The sequence below is a fragment of the Phacochoerus africanus genome, chromosome 6, assembly GCF_016906955.1.
Source record: "Phacochoerus africanus isolate WHEZ1 chromosome 6, ROS_Pafr_v1, whole genome shotgun sequence".
Taxonomy (NCBI): Eukaryota; Metazoa; Chordata; class Mammalia; order Artiodactyla; family Suidae; genus Phacochoerus; species Phacochoerus africanus.
The window spans coordinates 51,192,958-51,200,324 of record NC_062549.1 but is presented as its reverse complement, the minus strand read 5'-3'; the positions used below and the strand labels follow the sequence as shown (position 1 = coordinate 51,200,324).

General features: G+C 38.5%; 1 long non-coding RNA gene across 1 annotated transcript; it reads left to right on the top strand.

Moving 5' to 3' along the window:
* The first annotated feature begins 673 nt into the window (after nucleotides 1-673).
* Nucleotides 674-5,551, top strand: LOC125128798 (uncharacterized). The gene is made up of 3 exons (XR_007135321.1): nucleotides 674-996; nucleotides 2,007-2,216; nucleotides 5,307-5,551. It is a non-coding gene; the product is annotated as an uncharacterized LOC125128798 (long non-coding RNA).
* The last annotated feature ends 1,816 nt before the right edge of the window (nucleotides 5,552-7,367 follow it).

Genomic DNA, 7,367 nt, shown 5'->3' with positions numbered 1-7,367 from the left:
ACTATTACCTTCAAATAGTATACTATCTCGAAGAGTCCAAGGTTTTGTGGGAAGATAGGCATGAAAACACTCAATTTAGTACAAGAATTTTGATTTAATAAAGATATGCATAAGCCTGGGTGAGGCAGTGGGGAAGTGGCGGGGATTGGGAGAGCCGAGGAAAGCAATCTCAGACTGCCGTGAGAAGCGAGGGAAGATTCATAGAGAGAAAAGTATCAGGCTGCGAGCTGGGGAGTAGGTAAGACACTCTGCACAGAAGCAAATGGTTGTGGGGTGGTGGGGGGAGGGGAGGGCAGATGCAAAAGTTAGAGATGGTTGCTGTACAGGTGGAATTTAAAATGAAAGAGATGGGAGTTCCCTAGTGGCTCAGCAGGTTAAGGACCTGGCATTGTCACTGCTGTGGCTCAGGTCACTGCAGTGACTCAGGTTCAATCCTTGGCCCAGGAAATTTCTGCATGTGGGGAACATGGCCCCCCAAATAAAGAAAAAGGAGGGAAGTGACAGAAGAAACTGGAGAGGGAAGTACGTACGCACAAAAAGGCCTTGCACTTCATTAAAAAGAGTTATGTATTTATCCCAGTGGGCATGGGAAAGCACCAAAACTTCTTAAGCAAAAGAATCAGTTTCTGTTTTATAAAGATCTGCTGACACCATCATGAGAACTGAACGAATGATAACGGGTGAGAAGGTGGGTGAAGCAGAAGAGAGATGGTGAGATTGGTATGATAGGCTGCTGAGAGAACAGGTAAGAGATGATGTTCTGATCTAGAGAGATTCGATTTTGACTCTGATTAGCTAAAATCAGATCATCTATATGAAATACTGAACAGAGAAACATTGGACTAGAGGCATTACTTTCACAGATACTTATTTAGTACCTAGTGTCTGCTAGGAGATGCAGCAGTTGCCAGGGAGAGAAAGATAAACCCTCGTCCTAAGAAAGCTCCAAGCCTGAGGAGTGAGACCAGTCAAGTCAACAGCACTGGCATCAGTGAGGTAAGAGCTATATTAAAGCTTAAGGAGTTTCCATTGTGGCTTTGTGGGTTAAGAACACAACATAGCATCCATGAGGATGCAAGTTCCATCCCTGGCCTTGTTCAGTGGGTTAAGATGCAGTGTCACCACAAGCTGTGGTGTAGGTTGCAGATGTGGCTGGGATCCAGTGTTGCCATGGCTGTGGCATAGGCCTCCACTGCAGCTCCAATTGAACCCCTAGCCTGGGAACTTTCATATGCCTCAGCTGTGGCTATAAAAAGAAAAAGAGAAAAGGGCAAGAAAGGCTCTGGACACAAGGATAGAGGATCTGCATTCTCTGATTATCCCAAACACTAACTTCATAAGAGCTAGCATGTGTTTGAACAGCTCCTATGTGCCAAACTGTGGGTATGCCTTACATACACCATCTCCTTAAAGAGCAAGATACTAAAACTTACTTTTAAATGGTCTGTCTCCTCCCTCCAAATATCTTAACTACCCAACACTATTCTAACAAATTATGTTGTGGCTCATTTGTAATACACTAATTTCTCTTTCTTTCTTTCTTTCTTTCTTTCTTTCTTTCTTTCTTTTTTCTTTCTTTTTTTTTCTCAGCTACATTAAACACTTTATTTCTTTACCAATACTAATTTGAAGAAAATATGGTAATATTTGTTAAATCTGGTTTGGTAGATGTGTAGATGTCTTCTCTATTATTTTCCATACTTTGCTGTGGAGTCCACTCCTATCTGTGTGACTGAGAAATAGGACTTTTGTATTTCCCAGTTTTTCCCCATGGCTATGATTATCCAAAACACATGATTATGTTAATAAAAAAAAGGCATTAACGATAACCTTTTGCAAAGGTACACATTTGGACTGCTAATTACAGAAGCTTAATTTATATTGCTCCCATTTATGGTGGATTTAGCTCTTACTTAACAAGAGCTTAAGGAAACATTAACAGATTGCAAATCTTGTCCCTACTTTTATGCCCCAGTTAACAGCACAGCTGAATATTAACCTTCTAGTTTTATAGAGGACGGAGCCTGAGGTCACTTGGAGCAGCTTGTTCAATCAACAGGCCTGATATGCGTCATGCTGCTGGTCCTGCCACAGGTCCGGATGTAAAACTGGGTTCATTTCTTAAGGACACAACCAGGCTTCCCCTGTGTATCTATGCTGTGCATTGCATGGATGTTGGAAGACATGGTAATTGGCTGATAAACGTTTATGTGGAGGTAAATCTAGCTTTATTTCAAATTGTCTCTGATATCCTCAGACAACAGATGTCTGTGACAACACCTTTGTCAGTGAAAAGATTTTCTGTTTTACACTTTACATATAACTTTATTCAGTTAAAAGAAACAGGTTTTTATGAGCTGCAAAAGTCCTCTGGTCCCAAGACAATGATCCATCTGCCATCCATGCAAGTTATTTTCATGGCATCAATATTTTTCCCAACTAAACAGCAAGTTCCCTAAAGGCAAAAACATGTATTATATTTATTCTGCAAACCCTAATATGGTACACATGAGATGTGGACAAAATACTCCTGCATTTGGCTTTGCTACTTGTCATCTGTAGGTCTTTAGCAAATTCCCTTCTCTTCCCCAAGCTTCAGTTTACTTATGTGTCAAAAGAGGGAATAATACCTTTTGAAAACTAAATTAGATAATAAATTTAAATGATGCTCTGTAAACCTAAATAAATTACCAAATATCATCTAAAGTACATTACTAGTACAGGATTACTGAGTATTATACCCATATAAGTATAATCTTGCTATTGATGATTAAGAGGAACCAGTGAAAACAAATTCCTCTTGTATCTTATATGGAAAAACTCTCAGAGGTAGAATTTCTGAAAGGAGAAAAAATTTTGCTTTAGATGATTTGTACAGCACTGTCATTTGTGACAATGTCCTTACATTTTTATGATAATAGCAATGATATCAATTATCTCCAGAGATTATAGTGTGGAGGAAATCTATGATATTTATCAAGAAATAAGTTTTTTAGCTCAAAATACTGTCCATCATTTGTATAACAATTAGGAAAAAAGGCCAAGAAATACACTTTTCATTACCAAAAATGAAGGAGAAAGGAGATTTAAAGTATTAAAAAAAAAATGGAGTTCCCGTTGTGGTGCAGTAGAAATATATCCAACTAGTATCCATGAGGATGTATGTTCAATCCCTGGCCTCACTCAGTGGGTTAAAGATCCAGCATTGCTGTGAGCTGTGGTGTAGGTTGCAGACATGGCTCAGATCCTGTGTTGTTTTGGTTGTAGTGTAGGCTGGCAGCTGCAGCTCCAATTTGACCCCTAGCCTGGGAACTTCCATGTGCTGTGAGCGGGGCCCTGAAAAGCAAAAAAAAAAAAAAAAAAAAAAAAAAAAAAAAAAAAAAATTTTATCTCAACCTTAGAAGGGAAGACAGCTAATGGATTTATTTCCACCAATGTATCTATCATCTTTATCATTTAAGTTCAGAGATTCCATAGCAGCATGTCTTCTATTTAACCCACTGTAAGCAAGATAGCTAGTATCTTTCCTGAGTTGGTGCTCAGCTGGAGCTGTCTACTTCCTCCGAATAAGAACATATTGTAGTGGGAATTCCTGTTGTGGTTCAGGGGGTTAAGAACATGACATAGTGTCTGTGAGGTTGAGCCTCGTTCAGTGGTTTAAGGATCTGGCTTTGCCACCAGCTGCAGCGTAGGTCAAAGATACCACTCAGCTCCAGGGTTGCCAAGGCTATGGCTTATATTGGGGAGCATGGGGAGTGAGAGAGGTGAGAGGAAGTAATGCTGCATTAGCTACCTAACTCTAAAGAGCATTTTACAAAATGCTCACAGGAATTTCCCTAGTCTTTATAGACCAACCCCTCCCAGACTTGATAATTAGGGGATTTTCTTAAGGATTTGTCTGCTAAGTATTTCCTTGACTAGCTACTGTTTTTGTTTGTTTTCTTACTAGCTTTACATTTTCCTTATGCAAATAATTTTGGATTGTGTTCATTTTTATGAACCTTAATCAATGGCATTATAAAAGGGTAACAATGGCCACAGGGTACCTTACGTCTGGCTTATTATCAGCACTGTGGAGATGACTCTTTTGCATTTGGGAGGCCCTGAGTGACCCACTTGGTGAATAGCCACCAAAATTATAGTATATGAGTTCTCTGGTAACTCAGCATGTTAAGGATCTAGTGTTGTCACTGGCTGTGGCTTTGGGTCACTGCTGCTTCAGGGGTGCCATCCTTGGCCCAGGAACTTCCATGTGCCTCATGCACCAAAAAAAAAAAAAAAAATTATAGTGTGTGGTTGCCAAAGATACTGTAAGTAAAAGAAAACCCTGCCATTTCTCTCCAGTCATAGAATCCAACATGTATTTTTCCTCAGTAAAGAGGACATTTTCAACACCAGATTACACATGGTGTCACAGGCCCTTAAAACACTACTTTTCATTTATAGACTAATTTTATTCCTTTGAAAATCAGAGATACCAGAGTGGCTCTAAATGCCATCTGAAGAGTCTCTTTTTCCTTATCGTCTACCAAAAACATCTAAGTCCCTGAAGCCAAACTATTCCCAACTCTGAAATCATATGTTTTTTTTTTTTCTGAAAAATTAATTATCTCAAGTTTTAAAGACACATCCAGAGCTTTATTATTGACCACTTTGGTTGAAAATAAGGCATCATATTCTGATATCAAATGACCAATAATACTATAATTATACATTCTTTATATTTCCAATTAAGGATTGATTCCTTAATTGGGGTAAACTTATTTTCAAGTAAATGAATAATCGTTTATATATACAGTAATGCATCCTGAAAACTTGTACTGAATCCTTTCTATGTTTTGTACTAAACAGATTATCTAGCACAACTTGGGGCTAGAGCATGTTCTGACCCATTTTTTGAGTAGAATGAGGTGATTCTGATGATTAATGGAATGGGGAGACCTCTTTACAAGTTCTCTACAAGATCTTTAGGGATCCTGAATGCAAAATGGAAGTGGCAGAAACATCAGGGGTCTTTAGAGCAAAGAAACACAGATGTCTCTTTAATCTCCTACCCCTTTTCTACACATCCACCACATTTCACATTCCTCACCTAGTCTATATTCTTAGAAAACTGCCTTTTTTAAAGGCGCCCTAGATATCTGCGCCTGTTTACTTTGGCTGTTGCCTGATGACTATAAGGATTATGATTGAGTTGCCTGATAATCATAAGGAACAACATTATAATAAAATGGTGAATGTAACAATTGTTTATAAAATTTGGCACAATGAATGTAGTAAACATGAATCCAAACTTGCTCTTGCAGGTTAGCCAAAGAAGAATAGTGTGTCTTTAGAAAAGAGCTTACACTGCAATACCTCTTAAAAGAAAAGCACGCTTCCTATGCTATATTTCATCTATGTAGCACTGGCGCCCCCTTCCAGCTCAGGATTAAGAATGGCAGCCCAAGAGAGCAAATCAAGCATTTTGGCTCTGTGAATTCCACCAGAGGAAGAGGTGTTAAGTCAACAGTTTCATCAAAGTGTGCTAATAAACATCATGATAGCAGGACTATTTGGTGGACATTATTTATTTCATCTCTGTATTTATTACTGGGTCATTTCCAATTATGTATTAATCCAAAAACCGGGACAAGATAAAAATGGCAACAGGGGATTTTTAAGATTTAACAGCTATTTATCTGAGGAAAAAACTTAGAGGGAAGAACTCCATATATGGTGAAAAGTATTAATCTAGCAGTGGGTTAAGGATGGGCATTGCTGCAAGCTGTGGTGTAGGTCACAGATGCAGCTTGGATCCAGTGTTGCCATGGCTGTGATGTAGGCTGCAGCTGCAGCTTGGATTCTACTCCTAGCCTGGGAAGAAGAAGAACAAATGACGGCATTCTTTGAACAATTCCTAATTCCAACCTCCATCATGCCTGGTACGGTGAAAAAGGAGGTTCTGTTCTCCTTACTCCTTCAGCGAATATAATATCTTGTATCCTTAAATATTGAAACAGAACATAACTCTATGCTAAATCCAATACATGTGTATTTGTAGATATAAGAACCCATGCTGTTCTCTTTTCCTTGAGATGTCTAGAACTGCCTGCAAAGGGCCTTGGTGATCAGCTTTTTCATTTTGTATAGAAGAATGAAATCTCACAAAGAATAAATGGCTTTCCTGTTGAGGCATAGCAGAAAAGAATCTGACTAGTATCCATAGGTTGTGGGTTCAATCCCTGGCCTTGTTCAGTGGGTTAAGGATCCAGCATTGTTGTGAGCTGTGGTGTATGTAGCAGACACAGGTCAGATCCTGCATTGCTGTGGCTATGGCCTACATAGAATAGGCCAGCAGCTATAGCTCCAATTTGACATCTAGCCTGGGAAATTCCACATGCCTCAGGTGGGTGCAGACCTAAAAAGCAAAAAAAATAAAAAATAAAAATAAAATAAATCTCAAAAAGAATAAATGAATGACTTCCTTTGGTTTTACAATTTATTCTCATGAGATTTCCAAGAATTTTTCTGGTCTTATTCATTGAACAACCCTGGATTTTAGACCATCTGAATTTTGGACTATCTGAATTTTAGTTGGTTGGATAGTTGCTAGAAAGTGACTATTTTTATTAAGACTAATTGAAGAAAAAAATAGGAAGAAAGAAATATTTGCAGATTTTACTAGGTTCCAGAAAACACAAAATTAGAGAAATCCATTGTACTGTTTCTTGGAATTTGTTCCTTTTTTCCAAACTGCTAAACTTGGCTGCAATTATGGGCACTCAGTTTTCTGAGAAAAACCCTTCGACAGCTTTTGACTGTTAACTCAAATCTTTATCTCAGATTAAGTAGCTATTAATGTTAACTCTGAAAGGAAAAAGGATGGACCTATAGACCCAGGCTCCCACTGTTAGTAAGCCTCTGGGGGGGGGGGGTGTTACTATCTTCTTTGATTGAGTCCAAATTCCATATTTATCTGCTGAATTTTTCTTTAATTTGGGGCTAATTCCTCTTAAGAGATTTGGAGTGTTTGTATAACCTATGCACCATCTAGTGGTAACAAGTGGAAAAACATCTGCCAAGAGAAATAAAACACAAGGGCCTTCCAGAGAGAACTGACAAAGTAGAGCACTGCATCTTTGAAATAATGCCTAATAAGATATACCATTTCTTATAAAGAATTTTTAAAATTGAAATTATTTTTGATAACCTTTGAACAGTGCTTATCAAGTGAACTATCTATGGCAAGGGAAAGGAGTATTTCTGGGTTTTATATGTTGAAACTTATTAGAAGTAATACCTATTGTGTTTTAGATCAGCTAGTAATCACTGCTCCTGCACACCCTTGCCAGAGCAAGAGTGGGTCCAGGATTAAGTGCTCAGAA